Source organism: Acinonyx jubatus, chromosome E2, assembly GCF_027475565.1.
Source record: "Acinonyx jubatus isolate Ajub_Pintada_27869175 chromosome E2, VMU_Ajub_asm_v1.0, whole genome shotgun sequence".
NCBI classification, from domain to species: domain Eukaryota; kingdom Metazoa; phylum Chordata; class Mammalia; order Carnivora; family Felidae; genus Acinonyx; species Acinonyx jubatus.
The window spans coordinates 38,902,128-38,928,665 of NC_069396.1; the positions used below are offsets into that span (position 1 = coordinate 38,902,128).

Below are 26,538 nucleotides of genomic sequence, written 5' to 3' on the forward strand. Positions count from 1 at the left end.
TTAAGGATTCCATTTTTATTATTACTTTTTTTTTTTTTCCAGCTAAGCCTTTGGGTCTCTTGGAGCCAAACTAACACCCAAAAGCGATGTGCCTCGGTGACTGGGGATTGTGTGGTATTTTACAGTTGTACCTTATTGCATGGAAATTTTCTTGAGTTTGGCAGATGACCTAGTGTCACTCTAACCCATTTTGTGACCAACAACCATGGCTAACATAGGAGTCTTTGGGTTAGGTGGAGAGTCACCAATTTTGCAGCTGCAACATCTTTGGTCAACACAAAACAAGACAAATAAACCAGGTGCGTCTTAAGGTATCGGCAGTACCCAATAGATATTACTATGTCCTGGCCAAGAGAAGGCTCTGTGTATACCACCAGCAATTCCTGTGAAGCTTGGGACTAGAGAAAGGGCTGAACCAGGAGACTCCAAAAGTGAGTACTGAGGACTGGACTGGGTTTCCAAAAGGGGAATTACATACTGGAAAGCCAATTAGATTGGAAACTCAACACAAAGACAGCAGAGCTCAGAACCCAGAGGAACTGACCCACAGCCCTTAGAAACAGTGAGAAGGACAGAACACTCAAAAGAGTTCACAGGTATCATGCCTGTGTTGTCCCTGAAGCCAATGGAAGTCTCCTTCAGTCCCACTACTGCCGCCAAATTTGCTAAAAAACAAATGCAAATATGCATTGAAAATCTAATTGGCTTTTTTCATGATTCATGAGTCCGACTGCATCCCATCTAGGAAAGCCTCTGAAGAGCTGAACAAAGTGAGAGACTTTTATAGGCAGATGGAAGCAGGGACAAGGAAAGAGTGAAACCTCATTTTTCTTTGGAGGGTGGAAGGGGTCTATCCAGCAGATTACCTCACTACTGCTGACCAGGAAATTCCACATTGATTGGTTAAGGTTTACTCCTGGGGGAGGTTGAAACTGCAGTTAGGTTAGGTATTAGGTCTTGGTTTGCTGATGTGGGGCTCAGCACAAGTGACTCCATTTTGAGCTTGTTGCCTTTTTAAAAACAACAGTTAGAGAATAAAAGCAAGACACAGAATTGCTTATAGAGAATGATTCAAAGTTTGTGAAAAAAATGATATGCAGAGAAGAATTCTTGGAGGGAAATACGCAAAAAGCTAACCGGGTGACATTAAGGGAGATATAATCATTTTCTTTGTGCATTCTTATGTTTCTAATTATTCTTTAATGTGCATCAAGGGTTACTTTCTATCAGAGAAAGTGGCCATTAATTCTTAAAAGTAACAACTGATTTCTACTGCGGGCAACACATTTTAAGCAGTGATATTCATGTATTCATTCATGAATTCATTCATTCATTCAATTTGTCAATAAAGGTTTAAAAAAAGTACCCAACATATAGTATGAATTATTTAAGTGTTAAAACTAATTTCTTGATTAGTTCCATCAAAATTCCCTCATACCATACTGTGCCAAAGGCTGGGGTAGGCCTGGGGTCTAGCAATGGAGTGGGCTTGGTGTCTGTCTTCTAGAAGCTCCTAGCCCTGAATGGGGAGGGGGTCCCACAAGCAGAGCCTTAGATGGCACTCCTTGAGTGGCCAGCTGTAACCGTGGCAGGTCCACAGATTGTACTCTCAGAGTCAGAGGAGGGCTGGATAAGCTGGGTGGATATAACTATGTCTCAAATGCTGACCCAGATGAATAGATTTGTCCTCAGTCACTAGTGTGGTTTCATATTTGCCTTCTTATACACTTTGGTGCCAGTCCCCAGTCTCCACTCTGCTAGCCGACTTTCCCAGGCACAGACCGCAGGATACCCTGGAGGATTCTAGAGCCCTCACGGGACTCTAGAGCCTTCAATAACTGTGGCTGCAAGTGCAGGTACAGACTCCCAGAGATTCTCCAGGGATTCACGCACACCATCTCTGAGCTACTCCCATCTCCCCCTGAATGACACCATCTGATTCAACTTTGCCCCCCACTTTTTAAAAAACTATTTATTTAGTTAAATCTATTCATTCATTTTGAGAGAGAGAGAGAGAGAGAGAGAGAGAGAGAGAGAGAGAGAAAGATTCCTGAGCCTGATGTGGGGCCCGATTTCATGAACCATGAGATCAGGACCTGAGCCAAAATCCAGAGTTGGATGTTTAACTGACTGAGCCACCCAGGTGCCCCAGCTTTGTCCCCCACTTGGAGTCTGGTACCATCAACATACATTTGACACTCAGCACGTTCCCCTCCTCCCATCTTCCTTTTCTGATTTCCCAAGATCCATATGACTCAACTTAGCCTTTTGGTGGAATCAGGATTTAAAATGAAGTCTCTGTAGTGATATTACTTCCCTCTTAGCCCCCCTGGCTCACTGCCCATTCTGACCTCCATGGTTTGTGCCCTGGGCAAATTCAGGGGAGGCTCACTCAGGATTCTGAGTGTTGGCCAGAGTCAAGGGACTTATTTTTTGCCTTAACTTGGTCATTCTCATTTGATTCCCACTTTCTTCCTTGAAGATGGTGATAGACCTCAGCATTTACCCAGGGAAACACTGGGGATGATTCTTGGTAATTCTGTCTGATGTATGTGGACCAGCTCACATCTGTGAGCCAAAAGCTAGCTATAACATTTTCTGGAAAACTACATTTTCCCAATATTTGGTCCCTTTTGTTTCTAGTGGCAAACAAAACTGACACCTCTTCCCAAGGTAAAATCAGGCCTGAAAAGTGGAACTTTGACAAAGCAGGGACCACGTCATGGCTGTGTGCCAAATGGTAGACACATTTAAAGCATGGGAGGAGAATAATAAAGATACCAACATCTTAAGAAAATTAGTTCTTGGATTCCCACCGGTAGTTTTATTTCATAACATGATACTTTGTTTTAATTTGCAGTCTTAAAAGACCCCCCGCCCCCAAATTTAGAGATCATGGGCTATTTCATTGATTCCTGTGCAGGTAGACGCAGCACAAGCCACATTCTGACCAAAAAGTCCACTAGCTTTATGGTCCCCCACCCCTCCAAACCTAACTCAAAATCAATGATGGCTGTTGCAGGTAAGTGAGGGACCCAAAGTGGATGCTCAGTGTCCATCCAGGATATTCAAGCTCCACAGTCTTGCAAAGGAGCAGGAATGCATTGTTGTAACTCTATCCAGTATAGCTCAGCAGATTTCCTTGGCCTTTGACTAATTTATACAAAGACACCATGAAGACATCCAGGTGAGTCCCACTTTAAAATATATGACCGAGGGGCGCCTGGGTGGCTCAGTTGGTTAAGCGTCCGACTTCAGCTCAGGTCATGATCTCGCCATCTGTGAGTTTGAGCCCTGTGTCGGGCTCTGTGCTGACAGCTCAGAGCCTGGAGCCTGCTTCAGATTCTGTCTCCCTCGCTCTCTGCCCCTCCCCCGCTCACGCTCTGTCTCTGAAAAATGAATAAACCTTAAAAAAAATAAAAAAAAAATATGACCGAGGTAGGAAAATTACAATTATAAATAAATTACCACTAATTTGTTATTTCAGAACACAACCATTCACTTTATGAAAGACGTCTGTTGAGATGCCTTCAATAACTAGCTGTCCCAATGCAGTAAATCAGATTCAATTTACAAAAATTCAATTTACAAACATCTTTTTTGGAACAGAGCTACTATGCAAAGCAAGGCACACCTGTAGCTCTGAGACTTCTGGCAAGTTTGCTGGCTGCTCTTTTGCCCAGAAGAGCATGAGGAGTCTGGCTTCTCCCACCCTCACACCTTGCTTCCGTCTTGTTTGTGAGTTTTCTGACCCCTGGTCCAGGTATTCCTTGTTTTCATCCAATGCGGAGGGTATTATCAGGCCTCCTTGCTTCTGTGGCAAGTGACAGAAAACCCAAAGCAAATGGAATTAAGGTAACAGTGGGTATTTGCCAGCTCACAAAACGGAGAGATGCAGGGATGGTACTGGTTTTGGGTGTGGCTAGATGTAGGGCTTAACACAAGCAGGGCCATTTCTCCATTTCTGTGGGTGCCATTCTCAGACTCCTCCTTGGTGACCTCTGCAAGTTCTCTGCTCTCCTGTCTTGGTGTGGGGATGGGGACCACAGCTCACCAGCAGCTCAACCCCACCACTGGTGTGTATTTAAAAATAAAATACAAGATTCACTCTGATTGGACCAGCTTAGGCCACATGCCCATTCCTGGACCAATTACAGTGTTCAGAGAGCTATGATGTACTGATGGGCTGGGACCTGAAGCAGGATCCCTGACCAGATGCCCTTAGGTTAGGAAGGAGGGCAGGGGCACCTACTGGGATGAAGGACGTGTTCTGCCAGGACAAAGAGATGTTACCATGTTGACTTCTTCTCTTTGTTGGAAAAACCAGAAGCGGTGTACAACTTTGGGGGGGAACTTCTGGGAGAGCGGCATTCCAGGTCTTTATAAGGGTATGCTTAAAAGAGGATGCTGGAGGAGGTAAGGATGGGAATGACTGGCCTCTGCTTGGGGTGGGGGTCCTGTGGCCAAGGACCAATAGTTCATGGCAGAATAGCCACGTAGGTCAGACTCTTCCCAAGTTCTCCTTATTGAGGGATCACCTCTCTCACCTCTGGTGGCACACCTCTGAACCTTGCTCTCTGGGGAGTCTTTGAAGGCTCACTCACCCTGAGCTGAGAAGTCTGCTCCCTCACCTCCATGGAGAGAGATGCCTGACCTCAGCAGCAGAGAAAACTGTGTAGGGAGGAGAAGAAAGCCTCAAGGTTGAGCCTCAGGCAGGCTTTCCCCCGAGGAAAGGAGAGCACTTGGTCAGGGAAGCAGGGACTCTCCATGAGAATCCAGATGGGACCCTGTAGGTGTCTAGACCAATTCCCCACCAAACACATGGGCCTCTACAGATCTCTCAGCAGCTTTCTTCTGCTTGAAGAAGGTGGACCTAAAGGAGGCTCCTAGGACCACTGACTTTCTGTGATCCTGAGGGCTTGACAGATCATTGGAGGGTATCTTTATACAGTGGGGAAACTGAGGTCTGGGGTGGGGGAACTTGGTTCTGGTCTCCCCCTCCTCTCCCGAGCCCAAGCAGCACCCAAGCATGCTCTCCCTTGTGTGCTTCACTCTTTTAGTCATAGGTAATGGCCCGTTCTTTTTTTTTTAATTTAAAACAATTTTTAATGTTTATTTTTGCATGAGAGAGAACAGAGTGCAAGCAGGGAAGGGGCAGAGAGAGAGAGACACAGAATCTGAAGCAGGGGAGTGGCAGAGAGAGAGGGAGACACAGAATCTAACGCAGGCTCCGGACTCGGAGCTGTCAGCACAGAGCCTGACACGGGGCTCGAACTCATGAACCCAAGATCATGACCTGAGCTGAAGTTGGATGCTCAACCGACTGAGCCACCCAGGCGCCCCAGTGATGGCCCTTTCAATGGCTAGGTTTTAACCTGTTGATACCATGAGAGAAGCAGAGTAACGAGGAACAGAACGGGGGGGGGGGGAAGTGGAGCAGTACAGAAACAAAAACAAGATGAGTGCTGTTGTCACAGGAAGTGCAAGTCTAAAGCAGCGGTTGGGTAACATTTTATGAATCACTGCCACTTTTGGTAATCCAAGGGAGGCGGTCAGAACCAATCTATTGTGTGAGAAGTATTACTTTCAGAGGAGGCACCCGTAGAAGCCAAGCACTCATTACAAGATGCTCTTATGTTCCAACATGGTGCAGCTCCCCAGGCCCTTGCTTCTGAGCTGGTACAGGAGTCTTACCACCTCGATTCTTGCCCACGACTACCTATCTTGCCAGCCCAGGCTCCCAATGACTTCCATCAGTTTCAAGAAGTCAGAAGGCTGGTGTCATCTTGAAGAAGACATCACACGAGTGGAAAGTCCTGATCAGAGTCCCCGGGGCGAATGGCAGACCTCCACCTCCACTGAGGTCTGGGGTGGGGGAACTTGGTTCTGGTCTCACACCCAGAGGGCTGTGAGGATGGGTGAGTGCAAGGCTCTGGGATGCAGGGATAGAGTGAGGCTCTGGGAGTCTCTGCTGAAACTCCAGCCACAGGGGTCCAGGCCCCGCCAAGCTGCGCAGCAGCGCTGAGAAGTAATCCAGAGTCTCAGAAGGAGCAAAGGAAGTCAGTGAGGAGAGGCCTTCGGGGAAGGGCCAGAGCTAGAGGAAAAGGGTGGAGAGGCCCAGAAATCCTGGACAGGGAGAAGAGGAGGTGGCCACCAAACACATGGGGGTGGGGAGACTCTTCTGTGCTTTAGTGGGATGCAGGTAGGCGTCAAGTTTCGGTCTCTGGAGGACGCCAGGCCTCTGGTCATTGTCCAGTGCTCCTCACCTCTCACCTTGACTCCCACCTCCAAGGAGCTCTGCTGCCCGGGGAGGTCTCCCAGTGCAGCCCCAGGGCAGCCAGCGCGAGTCCTCAGGAAACGCAGAGCGCACGGGCGCCGACAGGGGGCGCCAGCAAACTCGCCCTCCACGCCGCACCCCCGCCCCGCTCCGCGCTCGAATCCTCAGCAGGGCTCAGGCGGTGGGGCGCGGCCTCCAGGTGGTGGGCGGTCGCTACCGGGTCGGTCAGGCCAGTTGAGCCGCACAAAACCTCTGCGGCCTCTGAGCGGCTGTGCACACCAGTCGAGGTCTCCCAGGTCGCCTGGAGCCGGGCCCTCCTGAGGTGCGCGGCCTTCGAAGGCAGTGGCCACCCCGGGCCTGGAAGACGTACCCCGGGTCAGGAGGCCACCACTCGGGACCAGCCCATATAGGCGCTGCGAAGGGCCCCGGGACAGTGCCAGGGTGCGCGGTCCGGCTCCCTGCTTCCCTCGGTCCAGGCGGGGGCCGGCGGCTTGAGGGTTAAAAGGCGACTGCCACCCCCATTCTCTTGGGGAGAAAGTGCCTTTTCTCCAAGTCCATATGGCCACTTCCTTTCGACCTGCTCGGCCCTGCTCGCCTCTTTGTCCGAGCTGTCACTTATAAAGAATCACTTGACTTACAATAACAGGTTCAAAAGACGACAGAGTATAATCAGTTGATCCACGAAGAATTGAAATAAAGAACACCCCACTGCTCCAGCTATCATTCCCATAGAGATAGTGATATCATTGATGTGATTGCGATGCTAATTTCTATACAAGGGAAAAAAAAAACCTTGTATTTTGGAATTTGTTCAAAGAGAATTTCAGACACATCAGATTGGAAAATGAGAACTGAATTCCTAAACTTTTTTGGGTAGGCGGGGGCTTTAAAAATTTTTTTTTAACATCTCTGCAAAGATTTAAGTGGACTTTAAGAATCTCATAGAACTAGCCTGTTGGGGGAAACACTGTTTTCTCACTCTCGGAAATCCTGGGGAGAGACAGACAGATAGATAAATGATGGACAGATATAGATTGAGAACGCCCTGGGTATTCAGGAAAGAGTCCGAGGGTGCAGGCATGGGTGACCAGGCCGGGTGCCCACTGGCGGGGCGCGCACAAAGGAGCGGACCATAGGCAGTGAGGTTCCAAGGCCAGGTGCCAGGGACAGTTGGGTTGCGTCTGTACCTGAGCCCCTAGTCCGGCCCGCTGCCCAGCTGCTCCTCTTGGTGCGGAGTTTTTTGTACCTAACCTCACTGTTGCACCGGTCCTTTGCCACTGAGTGCCTCCTTCCACAGGATGGGGTGGGGGGTAGGGAGGTTGTGTCTGCTTCTTCTTTATCTTTGCTGTTTATGTATTGTGATGCCCTGGTTTAAAACCTGCCAGTCATCTTAGAGGAACTCAGTTCAGGCAGGCCAGAACAAGTCTTACCTGAATCAATGTTTTAAGTGTCCCTGTGGCTTGGCGTTTTGAATAATCAATCTGTCTCCAACCCTTCTTAATCATGCACAACACAGGCCTCTCTCTCTCTCTCTCTCTCTCTCTCTCTCTCTCTCTCTGTCTCTCTCTCTCTCTCTCCCCCTCTCACCCTCCCTCCCTCTCTCCTCCATTATTTGTCAACTCTTTTGGATCCTGTCTTTCTGCTATTAACATGCCACAATGTCACATGCGAGTCTTTTCTTTAAAACAAGCTCCTCATTGGTGTATCTGGATACTTCTTTTATTATTATTACTGAATCTTTTTTTCCCATAATGACACCAGGATCATTATATAATCCCATAACAAAGAGGCTTTTGAGGCACCAGCTTTTGTCAACTCTAGGACAGAGAATCCATAATTGCATTATTCAGCTTTTTCCCCCCTTCTTTCCCCCTCTCCCTTGCTTCGCAGAAACCCAACCTCCTGCATCACTCACATCTCTACCTTGTTACCTCGCCTTACATTATTTACCAAAGCGTTTGCCTTGAGGACCAGCATTTGCAAAGTTGCCTTAAAAAAGTTATTTTGTTTGATAATTAAGTCCTGGAGCCCACCGCGTGATGATTATTCTGGACCCATAAGGCAGAGAACCTGCGTGACGTTTTTCTCGAAGTTTAATTACCGTATGCTAATTTCCTTGCCTACTACGTGATTAATTAAAATCATATTTTCATAATCATTTGGCACTAGTATTGTTTTAGAATTATCATGATCTCCTAAATAGTGTCTGTAAATAAAGTCGCCTCTAATGGCAGGCGCGGGAGGCGAGGCTGAGGACCTCTTCGTGTTTGTATCGCGGCGATTGGCAACATAACTGCCTTATTTACATTAAATACGCCACAAGGTTACAGCGCGGATCAACGTCATTTGATCGCTGATGACTCCCTTAAACGCCCGGGCTGTGACTGATTCTCCGCGTCCCGCTGTCCACCGAGATTCACCCGGGAGTTTTTTTTTTTTTTTTTTTTTTCCCCAGAAAAGAAACAGACTTTAAATAGTTTCAGGAGCAGGTAAGAATTAAGCTTTTTCCTCTCCCCCTCTCCGTCTCTCTCTCCTCTCCCTCTGTGGCAATCTCTCTCTCCCTCTCGGCTGGATAAAAAATTCTTTAGTCAAAGGCAGGAATGCAAAGTAGTGACAAGCGAAGGGGCTGATATATGTCTCAGTAACGAGTCTGACAATCAGAATGTAGCTCTTGGAGAATAGATAGATTTTAATAAGTGTGTTTACATGAGCTCAAGGTCAGAAGCAAGCTGCGCTGTGTTAAATGGTTTCTTAGTTGCTAGACAGAGAGAAAAAATGGACGATCACACACCATTCTTTGTAGATTATTATATCAAGGGTTCAGTCTCTGGCTCATCAAAGCTAAATGCCGCAAGACCTATCTAGTTGCTGTGAATTATGCCAGGGCGACAATGGAGAGCGTTTTTAATGGTACAATGCATTTCACCTACCAGATAGGGGGAGGCCAAGCCGGGGATGGGGATGTCTGCTGGGGCTGGGTGATGAGTATCAATGAACGGGGCGATGCTGAAAAGAGGCAGATGAAAATCGAGCCCGCCCTGCCCCGGCTGGGCTGGGAACAGTTCACAGGGCTCTGCCGAGTGGGCGAGCGAGGCGCGCGAGCAGGGCGCCCGTCCCCCCTCAGCCCCGGAAAATGATCAAGTCAATCATGTGGACATGTTTCATTATTCATTGAACACAATCTTTTACAACGCTCCGTTTACGTGCCCGAGTTTGCTCCCGACGCCCGCGTTTCAATGTTTAAGGTAAGGAAAACAAAGGTTGGGGGGATCGCGGGGCGCGGCGCGGTGGGGGTGGGGGCGGTGGGGGGGGGGCGCGGCGGCGGGGGGGGGGCGGCGTCCGGGAGGTGGCAAAGTGAGTTTGGACTCTTGGCGTGGCCCCCCGTCCCCTCCCCCTCCCCATCTCGGCGAGGCCTGCCGCCGGGTTCCTTCTCGCCCCTTCGCGATTAAAAAATACGGTCTAATTAAATATCCGTGGCTGTGACGTTGGAGAGAGAAGCTGTCAGCGGGGGGAAAAAAGAGGAAGAAACCGGGAAAGCGGCGGCGGCCGGGCATCGAATGGCGCTAGAGAACTTCGGCGGCGAGCGGGACCCGCGCCTGGGCCGCCGCCTCCCCCGCCCGCGGTCCCGGGACCGTTACTTTGAAAAGGAGTCGCCGGGCCGCGAGCCGGGCGCGCGGGCCGGACCCCGCGCCCAGCTCTGGGCCCAGCCCGCGCCCCCCACCCGCGCGCGGCCCGCGCGCCGCTCTCAGGCCCCGGGAAACTTTCAAAAGGGTCTGGGGGGTGGGGGGAGTCGTAGGTGCAGGGGGAGGCTGGGGCTGCGGAAACTTCTGCTCAAGTGACTTTCCCCATTTTCTCCTCTGCCTGAGACTCGGGCGCCCCTCGCTCCCTTTCTCCCTTCGCGGCTCGCTGCGGGATTCTGGCCCCGCCGCCGGGGGGGGGGGGGGAGAGGCTAATTTGTAACCATTTCTTTTTTTTTTTTCCTTTTTCTTTCTTTCTTCTTCTTCTTTTTTAAAATCAAAGTTAGCTGATGCTTACAGTGTGTCAAACTTGCGGGCGCCAAGGGCCGCTGAGACCTGCCATTTTGTGTTTTCATTGGCCTCCTGTGGCCCGAGAGCCGGGCGAGGCCGAGGTCGGGGTGCTAGGGTCCGAACCCGCGACCCCAGGAAGGGCCGCGTCGCCCGCAAGCAGAGGCGCCGGCCGTAGCACCTGTCCCAGTCCAGGCCAGGCCCAGGGGCCAAAGATACAAATAAAGAAAGAAATAAGTAACAGGTTTATGAAGGGAAGTGAGCCGGCCAGCCCTGGGCTGGAGAAATGAGGCCAATCGGAGTGAGGGGGTCCGGGCGTGGGGGCCTCTGGAAGGCGGAGGAGAGAGAGGGTTGGGGGCGTCCGGGAAGAGTGCAGTTTGGGGGAACAGATCCACTAGCCCAGATGTATGACTGGGGGGAGAATGATCTTTGTGATAAACCTTTCTGTTTGCTTCAAGACATTATTTTTTGAAGATCAAGAATTGAGGAAAACAGTCGTAGGCGGGACCAGGATGTATTTTAGGCAAAAAAAAAAAAAGGGGGGGGGGAGCTTTTCTTTGATGATGAGTAGGAAAGTGTCCAGATCTCGACGCGCCCATCTGTTGCAGTTTTGCAAATAATTTAAAATATAGATATCTCTATATAGATGGATGTACGTGAAGCGGAAGGTGGAAACGCAGGCGCCGAGAAGTTAGAAAAAAGAAAGGGGATGCGGGGCAGAGAGAGATCTGTCCCCACCCCCCTTCCCTCCTAACTCTTCCAAGGAAACTCCAGCGGGGCTTTCTTTGGGGACAGGTGGAAAGTTGTCTGCCCCCTCCCTCCCTTCACTTCTGTATTGTGAGCGTTCCTACTGTCCGCCTTCTTAGCCAACCTGGACACAGCCCCCGATCATTTGGGGGTTGGGTAGGGACGGCGGGGCAGTGGCAAGGAGCTGGGGGCCGAGGAGGGGCAGGGCGGGGTCCCAGCCCCGCGCGCCTGTCTCCGCCGCGGCTGGGTTTTGTTTGCCGGATATTGTTATGTCTAACGAGTGCCTCACAGGAGACGTGATTTGTCAGCCGCCTTCGTTTTCACTTTAGCAGAAAATACGGCGGCTGCGCGGCGTCCTGGCCCGCGGGTCCGGGCGCCGGGTGCGTGCCGGGGCGCGGGTGGGGGCGCCGGTGCGCGCGCGGGTGGGAGCGGGCGGCCGGCCGGGCACCGGCCAGGGGCAGTGGGCCGGGAGGGGCGAGTGCGCGCGCGGTGCCGGCCTCCCGCTCCTCCTGCGCCTTCTCCCGGCAGCCGCCGCCGTCGCCGCTGTGCAGTATAGCAGAAATCCGACAGGGGCCGCGTTTGCTGAGCGCATCCGGCCGCCGGGCAGCCCGAGCGGGCCGCCGGGCCCGGCTGGCCGGTGTAGACGCGGGGAGGGGGTCCGGGAGGGGGGGTGGGCAGGCGGGGAGGGGCGCGGGAAGCGAGCTCGGCCTGAGAGCTGGCCACCCCCCCTCCCCCCAGTCTCTCATGTCCCGGGTGTCTCCGGCGAGTTGGGGAGCCCCTGGAGCCCTGGCCTCGGCGCCCCCGCCCCCTGCCAGGGCTTAGGTGAACTTGGGGTGGGGTGAGCGTGCGTGCGTGCGTGTGTGGGTATGGTGGGGGCAGACTGGGAACGCACTGTTTTCTTTTCCAGTTTGATATTCGCAACTGGGTTTTTACTTTAAGACCCGCTTTGCTCACTGCTGGGGTTGGGAGGGGGCGATCTTTTCCCATCACTCACATCTTTGTTCATTGTTCACTGAGTGGAAGGCAGGCGACTTAAAGAGACGAAAGAGAGGAAAAACGGGGGGGGGGAGAGAAAGAGGAAAAAGAGGGGGAGCAAGAAGAGGGAAGGACGAGAGGCGTGGGGAAAAGCGCCCCCGCCCTCGCCCGGGTCGGGCTGGACCGTGAAACAGTAAACCCGCGCACGGAGGGTCGCCGGGAAAGTGGACATTACCGCTTTAATTAACTTCGAGATGCTCCGGCGGCGGGACCTGGCGTAGCCGTGACGCGCCCGCATAAATCTGCCCGGCCCGGGGCTGCTCGAGAACTCGTACAGTAGCCGCGTCAGATCCAGAGCGCGCCTCCCAGTCCGGAGCCAATTTGCATAATTGGATTTTTTTTTTTTTTTTTTTTTGCCTCCTTCTTCCTCCCTGAAACTTGTTTGAAAACCCAAGTGAACACCACGACGACCTGCACGCACCAAAGCGAGTGCCAAGTAAGTGCCCTGCCGTGGCCTCGGCGCGCCCAGAGGTTAGCGCGTAAAGCCGGCCAGCGAGGAGCCGGGAGCCGCGCTCTGCCGGCGGGCCTCGGCTGCGGGCTGCTCGCTGGCAGAAGGACTGCGGCCGCGGGCTCCGGGGCTCCCGGCTGGCAGCTCGCAGAACTTTTTCTTCTCTGTCTCCCGACTTCTCGGGCCAGGTGAGGTGTTTGGGCCACGCGTGTACCTGTAGCGAGACTCGGGAGGCGACCTTTGGGGCGCGGTGGAGTTGGGCATCTCGGGTCCCGGGCGAGTAGTGGGTCCGGCGTGGAGGGTAGAGCTGCGAGCGAGAGCGAGCGGGGCCGGCTGCTCGTCGCGCCGCGCCGCGGATGCAGCTAGCTAAATGCTTCCCCCATTATTCTAAGGTTTGTGTCTCTGGCTCTCTGTGTGTGTGTGTGTGTGTGTGTGTGTGTGTGTGTGCGTGCGCGCGCGCGCATGTGTGTGTGTGTGTGTGTGTGCGTGCGTGTGAGTGATCGGCTTTAAAAAGAAAAGCAGCCAAAACGAGACCAGGAAGGGCTTCTTCCTTAGCTCCCGAACCCCCACCCCCCCGCCCCGTTTCCCCAGCATCATTTATTTCTGTTGCTCAAAGGAGAGAGTAAAGAGCTTCTTTGCTAGATGGGGTCACCGAGAAATTGACGATTCTGTTGGAAATGCCATAAATGCTATAGCCAAAATGTAGCCGCATTAATAAAATACCAACCCTTGCCTGGCGAGGAAAGTGGTTTTTATAGGATCTTAAATTTTATTAAAAATACATAATATATTATTAGTATTATTTACAGTGTTCAGAACCTGGGGGAAAGTCGATTGGCTTGGGAGAGAACTGTAGCCCTGGTTCCTGTTTGCCTAGGAACTTGCTAGGGGCTGGGCCCACCACCCCTCCTGGAAGGGGTAAGGACTCAGCTTCCCGCCTGGGGAGTCACAGGGGGGCGCCCCCAGCAGCCCTCTGGCCTCTGCTTGTAGAGAGCTTAGAGCTTCTGGCTGAAGGCTGCTTTAGTTATGATGTCATTCTGATACCAGAGTGCAAATGTCTCCTGATTCCACCATTAACCGCCTGGCTGATTTGCTTGGTAATGATAGCACTGACGTCCAGCGCCTTGACAAATGCAGGCCTGCAGAGTCCTAGGAATTAACTTCTCCCCCCACTGAGGAGGGAGCAAGCTGCCAGAAGTCTCACCACTGGGCCCCTGCCTTGGAACTTTGTCCTGTCTCAGTCCAGACACTGACATGGGTGACAGGCCCCTGGACTGAGAGACCTCTGTTGTCATATAGTTTGGAAAACTTTTAGAAGGCTTCTGTTTCTAGAGCGCCTCTAATCTGGCCAAACTTGAATCCAGTGGTGACCAGGCAGAGACATTTAGAACTGATGGAGGGCCAGGACCCCAGGTATCTCTGGGGCCGTTGCATGGAAGAAGGGATTGTGACATCTGCTTTCTACCTTCAGTCCCTTAACTGTGACTTTATGTTAATATCACTGCAAGTAAACCGGATTTAGTGTGGATTTTTAAATAGTGTACAATGATTTAAGATTTCTTTTGATTTACTGTTCAAATGAAATTTGCATAAATGTGATGAAAATGAACTTAACATCTGGGCATATGAAAAAAGGTTAGTACCTCATATGTCATCTGCAGAGAAAGTCTCTAAAATGCTTTCACCCTAAACTGGGTTCGGGGAGACAGTTCCTGGAGACATAAATGCTAATTATGGAAAACCTGGAGAAAGCGCTTTCGATAAATTTGCATTCTCTTGGACCACTGCTCTGAAAACCCATCTTGTTCTGCGCCTGGAGTGCTTAACTTCTGAGCAGGCTTGAGATCCTCACAACTCAGCAAGTTAACTGCTGGCTGGGGCTATCTTCACGGACGACTTAGGGCAGGCAGGGAGCGACAGTCACGCTGCTCTGGTCCGAGCCGGAGGCCGGTAACCCCTATAATGGGAGAGGACAGGGAGGTGGCCAGTATGCACAGCCCTACTAACCACAGCCGCCCAATGGGTCCTGAAGGATCACTGCCTGCCAAGCCCCCAAAAGCCGAGCGATTAGGCTGTCTGCTCTGCCTTAGGTAACCAAAGAAATTTCCATCAGCTCAGACCTATAAAATCCACAAGCCCATTCAAATGAACTCTGAACTCCATCTTACTTTTTTGAGCAAGACAAGCTTATCTCTGGCATGAGGAAATCGGAGTTAAACAGCCTTCCCCAGACATGGTTGCCTTTTACTCAAAAGTTGGCTATGAATGGCACAGGTGTTTTTAAGGTGCCTTGAATGGAGGGAAAGAAAGGCAGCAGTGATGCTCGTGAGAATACAGATGAACTTATTTTTTTAGAAGAGGATCATAAAAGAAGAAAGCAAATGGATTTATTTTTCCAGTTTGAATGAGGACAATTATAGCTTTTTAACATCTTTGGATTTAGTGTTTTTAATAAGCCTTTTAAGTAAGCTGAAATATCAGCTTGCATTTTGTTCTCAGCATTATTTAAAGTGAGACTTGATGCACGTTTAACAACAGAAGTGAGCTTTCTCCAGGTCAGTTTTTGTCCATGCTGAGGACAGCAGTCCCCAAATGTCTCTTCCAGAACCTAGAGTAGGTGAGTGCTCAGCCCTGCTTTATCCTGTCTCCAAGGCAGGCCTCAGATTTGAGCTGGAAGGACACTTGTGGTCAGGTGGCCTTCTCAGGCTGCGAAGCCCGGCTTGGGAGGTCTAAAAGCAAGGCACGAGTTCATTGGCGTTGGAGAGACTCCTCTCTGCTAATAGGGGCTTTCTCTGTGAAACCATACCTGCCCTGCATACCGGCATGCTCCCTCCAGGACATGCCATGGCAGGGCTTCGGGAGGATAGAAGGAAAGAAGCATTCCCAGGGCAAGTTGGGGGTGGAAGGCTCTGCCTGGCTGGTGAGGCTCACTGTGTGTTTTACCTGGTTGAGTGGTACCCCGTTGGGAGTTGTTGGGACAGAGGCATTTTGTCAAGGAGAGGGATTGGTTGCTCAGGTCTAGACTGTCTGGGCCACCCTTGGTAGCACTGAGTGCCCTTAGAGGGGTCAGCAGCTGAGCTAAACTAGGGAGTCATTCATGCGGTCATATGTGCAGACTGAGGTCTTAGTTGTGGTGACACTGGTGTGTGTACGTGTGTGTGCATGCGTGTGTGTACTCGTGCATGTGCTGGGGAGGGTGTTGCCTGCTTGAAACACCTGTCCCAAGATGATTTCCTTTTTGTGCACAACTATACTACTCAGGGCAGAGTAGGGAGTTTGTGAGTATATGTGTGCAGTGGAGGGGAACATATATCCTGAGACTATGGAGCCCGAGGGGTGCAGGTGATCTGCTCTAGATTCCCTGTGCCACCCCAGGGCGCCTTTCCTCCCCAAATGAAGGCAGACACGGATGGAGGCCACCTCAGGAAGGTAGGCTACTCAGCCAGCCACCTGGCTTGGGTCCTGGCAGTGCCTGGGGGTGGGGTCGGGGCCTTCCTGCCCAATGTATGCCATCAACAGGCTTCTGTTGCCTGTCTGCCATGGGGCTTCATTGTGCGGAGATCGGGGCGGGTTTTAGCTGGCTCTGTTTGCTGCGTGACGGCCCTGATCACCCCCAACTTTCACTTTAAGAAATCATTGTAGATCTTTGGTCTTTCTCTTCTCTTGGGGTTTTTGCGACTACAAAGGACATGGGGTACTTGGCTTTTCACAGCTTCCAAGCCAGTTAGAGGTCAGGTTTATCTGCCTGAAGAGCTAAGATTCAGGGTGAGGCCTTTGGTGGGATTTGTTTGACTAACCTGGACATTGTGTTCCTGGACAGGGCTTCTCAACAGTGGCCCTGTGGCCATTACCTACTTGTGGAGGTCTGTCCTGTGCATTGTGGGATGTTTAGCAGCATCCCTGACCTCTTACCTAAATGCCAGTAGCACCTCCCAGTTGTGACAATGAAACAGGTCTCCAGACATTTCCATGTGTCCCCTGGGGGGAAATCAGGCTCATTTCCCATGCTTTCCATGTGCCAGGCCTTGTGCTGGCCATCTTAGGGAGCACACAGAGATTTCACCCACTGGGAGAGCACAGTCTGTTGGGAGACAGGCATGTCCAGTGCCGTGAGGCAGCAGGGAGTTGGGCCCTGCACCAAACGGACACAGACCTATGGTGTCTGGGAAGAGGGAAGACTCCCACAGTGGAAGAATAGTGGGCAGAGGGTGTCCAGAGTGAAGGTGTGGTTCTCAGCTCTGACTGTGTTCATATCAGCTACACCCTGAAAATGGCCCTGTGGGTGGGAGTTGGGTTCTGGGTCCCCTGACAGTGATGTACGAATCAAGAACTGGGAAGTAACCATTCTTGGTCTCAGAGTTGAGGCCGGGCACCCTGCTGGCAGGAGGAGGGTGCTGGGATTCTTTTTGAGCACTTACCGTGTGGTAGGCATGGGTTCTAAATGCTTCACTTGTTTAATCCTTACAACCTGTCTATGTCAGTAGGTATTATATTTGTCCGAAATTTCAGGAAGGGAACCTCGAGCACTGAGAGGGATAGGTAGTGGCCCTAGGATTAAAGCCTACGCAGTCTGCCTCCAGAATTGGCATGCTTAACCCCTCCGCTGCTGCAATGCGACTCCCCTGGCTGGTGTGAGCTGCCCCGGGGCATACTCACTGCAAGACCCCTGTGATTTCATTACGGACCCAAGAAGCCAGCCACAGCCTTCTGGACACCAGGCTTGGAGGCTTCATGGGCAGGTGGAGAAGGTTCTGGACAGCCAAAGCAAGCCCTCTTTGAGGGGCAGGGGCCTCGAAGGAAAGTCACGCAGATGCCTCGAGGGCATTAAGAGATGCAGGAAGGAAAATCCGTTTGTAGGGTTATCCCCCCTCCTTTACCTACCTATTCTTACTCTGTAGCTTTACAATGAGAAAATTAAGTGCCATTTTGACACAGGAAAAATGATCACCGTAGGCTTGAGCTGACATTAACCTGCAAGTTTTCGATCAGTGCATTACAGCTTTGATTACCTGAGCCGTGTTGCGCTGGGTCTCTGATTACCGAGGTGGGCTTGTCTCTTGCCTCTCCCTCTCCCTCTCCCTGCTGATTCTTCAGCCCAGATGCTGGTCTGCCCACTCCCCATGCTTCACTCCACCTTTTGCATCCATCTGGGACCATCAGCCTCCTTCATGTTTTTTAGCTTTTTGTTGTTTCGTGACCAAATTACACATGCACGCGTACTGTCCCCCAGGATGAAGTAGCTCTATTTAGGTTGTAAAACCCGACCCATACAGTTGCTAAAACCGAGATTAATCACAGCAATGCCCTTAATTATAATGGTGGTCTCACCTGCACATCTAAGGTTCCCACGTAATTCCCCATAGACTTGGATGGGATTTTGGCTCACGGAAGGGCTAGCTTGTAGGGCCTTCAAGGGTTTTCAGGAATTCAGTTAAGATTTATGCCTGTATTTCTGGGCATCTGGGGAGGGAGGGTCTGGGGCACTTCTGTGTAGGTGTGCGGAGGTGGCCAGAACACTGACTCCTGCATTGGCTGCTGGTGCTTGGGTCTTGTCTCATGCTCGGCCCTGCGTTCCGCACCTCGGGTGTGTTATCTCCTCTAGTTCTTTTAACCACCCAGTGAAGGGCATCCCTCAGCAGTTTTACTAGTGGGCAAACTGAAGCTTGTGACACTTGTTGCAGCCACAAGGCTCCAGCAAGGTCAAGAGAGAATTTGAAGCCAGCAGGATTAGCCTGGGAACTCATGCGTACAATACTCAGCGCGGACTATGACAAAACCATCCTTCCCGGTCCCATTAAACTCACCTTTCATGTGCTAGTTGAAAACGTACACTGGAACCTGCCACTTGGAGGGCATACGCGTTGTTGTAAATTTGTTTTTGAGAGGAAGAAAATATTTGGGAATTGTGTCAGCTAAACTGTACCAACTGTAGAGAAGCAAGCAGAACACATGGATATTATAGAAAACTTACGTCTCTTTGAATAGCTCGATTATTGAATTTTACTTTTCAAAATGTCTAAAAGCATTGATTCCTTATTGGAGAGAGAAAAAAAAGTGGCACAGGCATTTTTTGGTTCTTTAAAAAAATTTCATTCTCTTTTAAAATCTATTAAAGTCAAGTCAGGCAAAGCCTTCCAAATTATTACAGAAGGGCTGTCGTTTCTATGAAGCCTATTGAAGGGGGTGGGAAATCTTACTGAAATTACAGCTAAAGTGCTTTAATTATTGTGCTTCCGCGGCCAGGGCTCCCAGTTTGGGGTTGTAATCTGTTGATGCCAAGTGGCTATTTCAGCAGCCTTAAATCTGCACGGAGCAAAGAGCATCTCACTGATGAAACATGGCTGGATGTGCTAATTAAACTCAGTGCAGGATTCTTGCAGTATCTGAGAAACTTTACGCACAGACGTTTCCACCCGAAAGAGGGTCAGCGCTGGTGGGTGACAATCCAGCTCCCATAGCCCAAGAAGAGTTCAAAAGGTGGAAAAGTGTAGTGTGGGAACGCAGGGAGGGAGCAAAGCCGCCACATGCCGACATGAAAAGGATTTAATCTGCTCAGCCAAACCGCCTCTGACGGTGGAGGGCCGCCTCAGGGCTGGTCCTCGAGGCCCCTCCTCTCTCTCGCTCAGCCCTGTGCGCCGCCACTCCGGATGGACGTGGACTTGGAGCTCGGAGGAGCCCTCTGAAGCTGCAGGCCAGCCTGGAGCTCTCACGGACTTCTTCGGATGCTCCGTTTCTAAAGCAAAACGCCAGACACTCTCTGCAATTCTTTTCTGAGATCATTGACTTGACAACTTAATATCTGTTTTCTGTGTGTTTTTTTGTTTTGTTTTGTTTCAGCACCCCCCCCCCGCCCCCCATTTCTTTTCAGCTGTGTCACCCTTTGCACACACATTCTGGAAGTATGTTGAAAAAGCTTTTGTTAAAGTTTGCTGGTGGGGGGCGGTGCACGAGGAATTTAGTTCCATTTAAAATTCTCATCTAGCATGTTTTGGAGGCAGAAGAAATACAGACAAGATGATCCAAACATTCGCACGATCTGAAAATGTGTTGATTAAGGCTGTAAGGTAGCAATGTCCTCTTTAATAACGGCTGCCACCCCAAGGAAGACACGGTGGCTTCTAAGTGTGTGACAAATGATGGGCTCATCCGGGGTCTGGTCATCTGATAGGCATTTCCCATGACAGTGCTTCTGTGACGTAGCAAGTGGTGATACGGCCTGTCTTTTGGGAGATGTGTGTATGCTGTGCCTGCTGGTGTGTTTATTCTTTAGTGATGGCTGTCTGGTGAGGGCCAGTAATATATTCCAGATATTAGAGTATGTACGGTTTTCAAAGCCTTCCCAGAAGAACCGGCCGCGTTTTGACATAATGCCCTTTTATCTCAACGATACCAGCCACTTGAACCTCATGCCTTTGCCTCACGTCTCAAAAGGTTGACAGGATCTAGACCTGTGTGAGATGGTGTTTTCAGGCACCGCTTGCTTTTGCGTGCATTAGGATCTGGCTACTCAGGTGAAAAATACAAGGCTCGTGTGTGGATCTTGGGGACAACGGGGGGTTTGCTGTTGAGAAAACTTTTTCTCCTTTTGCATGATAATATTGCCGAGATAGAAATCACATAATTCTTGTGTGTGATCTCCAAATACCACCTTCAATAAAATAATTTGTTCATTGATCTAAAGAGTGAGTGGTTTCCAGCTGCTTCATTCCTCAGGACAGACTTTCGAGTTGGAATCTGTCTCTGTGACTCATTTCTGGTGGAGGTTGGCTTCCTGCAGAGGTCATTGTGAAGGGGCCAGGTGGCCTGGGGAGGCTGGGGGTTCGGTGCTTACTTCTCTAGCAATCGAGGGCCGAGCAGAATCCAATGCAAAATTCTAATATGATAATTTGTGCTTGCCCGCCTTCATCTTGAAGGCAGGAAAATTGAATTGTTGCTGGACTGGGGAGCCAAGGGCACCCTCTTTTTATTAATCTCTATCATCAGCCAACTGTTAACCCTTTGATTAACTCAGGGAAACTGCATTTTCCCACTTACTCCATCATTGCTTCTGAAGAAGAGGAGTCTAAAGAGGGAAATTCTTTGTGTGCATTTTATTTGCTAATTAAATGTTTTTGCAAGAGTTCATAGTGCATGCATTGCTTCATGTATCAATATCTATAGGGTAGTTTTTTGCATAATTTAGTTTTTAGAGATGCTGCCACCCTCACTCCATGATCAAGATGTTTATTTTATTGAGCTAGAAACATCAGGTTTGTAAATGAGGAAGAGCTGGAAGGCTTTTTTTCAGTAGTGTGACACAGTGATGGCAGTGGCTAGAGTCGGTCAGATGGGGCCAGGTTCTTCACCCACTCCAGCACTTACAAGCTCTCTGGGAGCGGGACATTCCTATCTTTAAACCTCAGTTTTCTCATCAGTAGAATTGGAATAATCCTCCCTAATTGAGTCATCAGGATTAAAAGAGACGGTGATTAATTAATGAGTCCAGAGACCAGCTCTTCAACAAATGGCCAGCTACTGCTAGTACTTGTTTTACACATTTTGTTAAATATTTTAGGAACGGAAACCCCACTAGAAACTGTGGGCATCAGTCATTTGCACAGCCTAGTGGAGATTCTCCCTTTGTTTCCCTGGCTGGCCTTTGGAGTTATTTACCTGGGATCGATAAGTATCAGCTGATTGATTTCCTATATGTTTCAGAAGATGCATTTTAAAGGGTCAGCTGAGTTCATGGAAGGGTACGGGGTGGGGGTGGGGTTTATGTCTTCACTAAACAAACATTCTCACTCTAATCCATGAAACGTTAGCACCCTGTTTCCAGGCCACACACACACACACGCACACGCACACACACACGCATACGCACACGCACGCACACACACCCCTACTGGTTGCTGGGATCTTGGTGGGAATGTGGTGGCCCTTGTTTTCATCTTTTCCCTGGACTAAAGCCAAAGATGCCAAGGAAGTATCTGTCAAGTGCATTCTGTGTCCTGGGCAAGATGGGTGCTGTGAACGAGAGCAGAATCACTTTGGAGCTATTATATCAAAAGAAAAGTGAAAGTAAAGGCAGTGATAATGATTTCTTATGTTCCAGGTTCCAGATTTTATATATATATGTATGTATATATGTGTGTGTGTGTGTGTGTGTGTATATATATATATACATATATATATATATACACACACACACACACACACACATATATATATATATATATATATATATATATACACACACACACAGGGATGTGCTTAATTTGCATATAGGCCTACAATCACCTGCTGCTTTCAAGGGAGCCTAGTGCTTAAGCATGAAATGTAAAATGGAGTTGAACTTGAGGCCATTGCATTCAAGATGAGTCACCTACATGAGAGGTGGCGGGTTGAACATAACTACTTTTCTTTTTCCCTCAGGGGAAAAGGTGGAATTTGGGCTGACTTTCCCTCACTGGGAGGGACCCCAAATCTATGACAAAAGGAAAATGCCAGCCATCCTTAGAAAATGAGGAATACCCTGGTGATGTTATAGTAAGAAGCAAGATCCCATCTTCCTGGGAGAAATATGAAACCAAGATCAAGTCCTATAAATAAACTGCTAGCATTTATTGAGTGCTTATTACATAGTTGGCCTTGGCTTTAAAATACAAGGCATTATTTAATTTAATCCTTCCAACACTCCCTGCCTTGGGATGGAGACAGGGAGGCTTATCCATAGTGGGTTGACTTGCTCAAGGTCATGCGGTTGGTTGATGGTGATGTTGGGTCCTCTGAATGGCACTTGAACCTGCATGTGCCCTTTGGCCTGGGGCTCTTGGTCCCTGGCCTGGACCTCCTCTGGAAATGGACCTTTCAGGAACACATACAGCAGTTGGAAAATCAGCCTCAAGAGACAGGCAGACTTGTTTTAGTTGCAAAGATTCTATCATACTCATGTCTTGGCCCCTGAAGGGTGAGACTCCTTCGGAGTGTTTCTGAGTATGGGAGTTGTGTTTGCTTGAGGTGGAGAAGTAGGTGGTGGGGGCAGAGCCTGTGGGGGGCTGGTTTTCTGTGGCCCTTACTTCTTCACGTTGTTCGGCAGTGTCACCAAGCCCTGCAGTTTGTTTTCGCAGACTCACTCATCCTGCAGATATTCACTGTGCTGGGTGCTGGGGACCTGGCGACCATAGTTCCCAACTTGAGAGAGACACGCATGTATTTTCCATTTCAACCATGACCATTAAGACTATCTAGGAAGAAAGCAGGGAGGGGGGCTCCTTTGCAACTAGGTGGCCAGTGGTGTTCTTATAGGACTAAGGGTGAGAAGGGGTCAGCAAGGCAAAGAGTGAGGAAAATGTCCAGGCAGAGGGAGCAGCAGGTGCAATATACCTAAGTTTAGAAAGATCTGGTGACTTGAGGAGAATGAAGAAGGCCAGGGTGGCTGGAGCTGGCTGTGCATTGCTCCCCAGAGAATAGTGCGGTCTTCCTTCTTTGTACGAGGAAGGCAGAGTCTTCCCGTTGGGCTGATCTCCCGGTCCGCTGTGAGCACAGCCTGCAGAGGGGCACTGGCTGCTGTGGCCTTAGAACTGCCATCCCCAGTCAATAATCTTCCTTCCAAGTGGTCCTTCTCTGTGGCCCTCCATCCATTCTTCTTCCTGTACATATCATTCATTCATTCTACAAGTATCCACTGAGCTGCTACTCTGTGCCAGGCATACTGAACAGCTAGAAAGTAAAATTAGCTGCACAGATAAAGAATTCTACCACGCTCTTACCTTCTAGTTTCTGTTGCGATCCGTGAGTGGTTCCTTGGTGCCTGATTCCCCTCTGCCCCTTCTCCCCCACCCCAGCTGTAAGGGTGTCCCCCCGACTACACAGTTCTCTTGTACTTCATTTGGTTATACTTGTCCATACTTCATGCACTCAGAAGAGAGAGGGCACATCGTGAGTTTTGCACCAGCAGCTCACGGTTGCTGCTTCTTTCCTTGCATGGCTGCAGTAGCATCACGTATTTCCTTCCATCCCTTTCCATCCTGTGTACTGAGCTCTGCGCCTCTGTCAGGTGGTGTGTGGAGTGCTGAGCGCCGGGGTGATGAGGGCACACCCCACAGACAGGGCTCCTGCCCGCATGGGGACACCTTGAGCTTGGTTCAGGTGTCTTGGCTGCTTCAGGAGGTTCTTACCACTCAGCTCTTTCTGGAGGTCCTGAGCATCGTTCCCTTTCAGGAAGCGGACTGGTTGGCAGGGAAACTAGATACTTGTTTCTGTCACCTGTAGGTCCAAAGAGGACTTTTGATGTTGAACGTGAAAGTACACAATTACACCTCACGCCTGGCCTTTGTCATTCCTTACTTACGTGATTACGATGGTGATTTTTAAATTTAGCTAATTTAAAATTTTGGTGGAAAATGAAGTGTGTCCTGACTCTTTGGATACTGAATTTTTTTTCCCTTTATCATTTGGTTTTAAATGATTAAGTAAATTTCATTAAGTAACAGTAAACATTCCAAATAGTCTTGCATACATATCGTATTTCACATCATTGTAACTTCGATGTAAAATATTAAAATGTAAATGAGTTGATAGAAAAATTATGGAAACAAATGCATGACTTTTATTATACTTTCAGAAAAGTTGCTTAAATATTTTCCCTTCCTTAACCAAAATCTATCATGAATTAAGAGAACAAATGGTTATGGGCACTACAAAAAAATGAATCCTTTAGAATAAAGGACCAGAACTTGGTAAACAGTATTTCCCCTAATTTCACCTGTGTAGTTCTAAATATATGTTGGCTGTTGTCCACTCGTTAATTTGATTATTATTAAGTAAGCCAAATAAGCATGAATATAATTATTTTAATTTCTAAGCTTTAGTTCGAATGCTATTTTTACCCAAGTATATAAATATAGATCTAAATTTATATATTTTATGAAATTTGAGCCAACAACTTTTTCTTTTCCTCTTAAGAAATATTTCAGTCTATAGTAAAAATTGTCTGGGAAGCATTTGGTATTTTATTTTAGTCTCTATCACGACTTTCCATGTGATTGTTCTATATTAATCTTGAAAAGTGACATGAGATTCCTTTTCCATAATAAATAGCAAATAATGTGATAATAACAAATGATAACTCTAATGGGAAAAATTCTATTTTTCACCAACTAAGAGAAGAGTGCCAACAATAGGTAGGATAAAATAAAATCAATATTTTGACAGTGCTCTATTATGTCTGGCTCATTAATTTGGAGAAAACTTCTCTCTTCAATCCTAAATCACAAAGTGTCAACAAATAGTAGTTTCAACGTCTACTCTCATCCCAGTGCAGTTAATGCTTTGCAAGTTATTTTTGGAGGAAAATGATTTTTGATTCTGCAGATGTATAGAGATTGCATTGTGTAGGTTTTTGTTTTAGGGAACAATGAAAAAGTTTTGCCATGCGATTTGTATTCAAGAGATAGCTCGTTGCACATTCCAGTTGAGCACAATACTATATGGTTTTTCATATAAATGAATATATATGTATGCCTATCTATATATGATTCTATATGTATATGTGGATATGTGTGTGTGTGTGTGTGAAGATGATTGTCGTGTTTTAATTTCATGCACACACACACACACACTTAATGGTTATGTTCATTCACGTTCATTAATTTCACCGAAAGTTTTACTTCGCTTCCTCTTCTTTTAGAAGAATTTAGAGTTTCTGATGTCAGACTACCGATTGTCAGTTGATTAAGGTCAATGCTGGCACTTATTCAGGCTCCTACTGACTGGGGTCACGTGATACAAGTGATTGATCTGCCTTAGACACAGGATTGCTAATTTCCCATCGTAACAGCCCTTTCTACCTGTCCCGTCCTTCATTACCCGGCGTTCTTCATACGGTGTTTAAGAAGGCTCCGTGCCCCGCCCCCCCAAGGCCTGTGCCGTTACAGTAGTACAGAATCACATCTCTCACTTGTGCAAAAAGTATTTGTATCACCGCTGCTTGTGCTGCTTTGTTTTCCAGAGATCACAAAAGCCTGGGATTTAGAATAGCAGATAATAACATACAGTGCATATTATTGATGCTGCTTTAATTGTCTTATTGACAACTCACTTGAACTTGGAGAAGCATGCTAATATTTATCATCCTGTGAACTCATGTGCATTTTCTTGACTAAAGCCATAATTACAGAAGAATTTCAAAACTCCGGTGTCTGCCTGCTGCTGCCTCACCTTTCCTCTGCTTGGACAAAGGCTTCCAGACTGCTGCATCATGGGGGGAGCCTTAGCCAGTTCGCTTTGCCTGTTGCCCCTTAAGCTTGTATTGTCCTCTGGACACTTCTCCCTCTAGGGGGTGACCTGGCTAATTAACATCTTGACCAGCACTTGGCCAGGGAATGAGGCAGAGATTATGACCCACCTGAGCAGAGGGGGCAGTGCCATCCAGCCTTGGGTTGCCCAGAGGATTTGTTTCTTTGAAGAGACAGGTGTTGCTTTCCTCTTGGGAAATGCCATGTGGAGAATATTACAAAGATTTAGAATAGGCTGCAGCTAGGGTTGGGGCCACTGTGCATCCCAGGAGGCAAAAACCCATGCAAGGAGGGTTTTGATAAGCTCAGGCTGATGGATGGAGCCATTCTGGTCGAACTATGTCCACTCTGCTGTCCCCAGCTCCCATTCTGCTACCCCTGTCCTCCAGGCTTCTACCATGCCACCTGCCTCTCCACCCCCCAAACCTTCTCTCCATTCCTTGGACAAAGCTGCTTCCTCTGCCTGGAACCCTTTGGTCCGCACTGCTCACTGGCCTCTTCTGCTCATTCCTCAAGTCTCACTCAGATACCACCTCTTTACAGAGAGCTTTGCTGGCCTCCCCCTCCTCTGCCCTACCCCAGTCATCTCTCTTCTCCTTGTCCTGCTTCATTTCCTTCCTGGGGTTTGTCTTTACTGGTTCCATCGATTGCAAACATGCATCCCTATCTGTCCCCCTCCACTAGAATTGCACTCCCTAAGGCCTGGACACTTGTAGTCTCCTCGATGAC

General features: G+C 49.1%; 1 protein-coding gene across 9 annotated transcripts in view; it reads left to right on the plus strand.

Annotated features, from left to right (window-relative positions):
- Nucleotides 1–8,888: 8,888 nt before the first annotated feature.
- The window catches only part of ZNF536 (zinc finger protein 536), a 434,845-nt gene continuing 417,195 nt past the window's right edge, over nt 8,889–26,538 (plus strand). For 4 of the 9 annotated variants that reach the window (XM_053211371.1, XM_053211368.1, XM_027044877.2 and 1 more), the window contains exon 1: nt 8,889–9,522. The gene's annotated coding sequence lies outside the window, so the exon portion shown is untranslated. The other 5 variants (XM_053211369.1, XM_053211365.1, XM_053211372.1 and 2 more) reach the window with 4 other exon arrangements.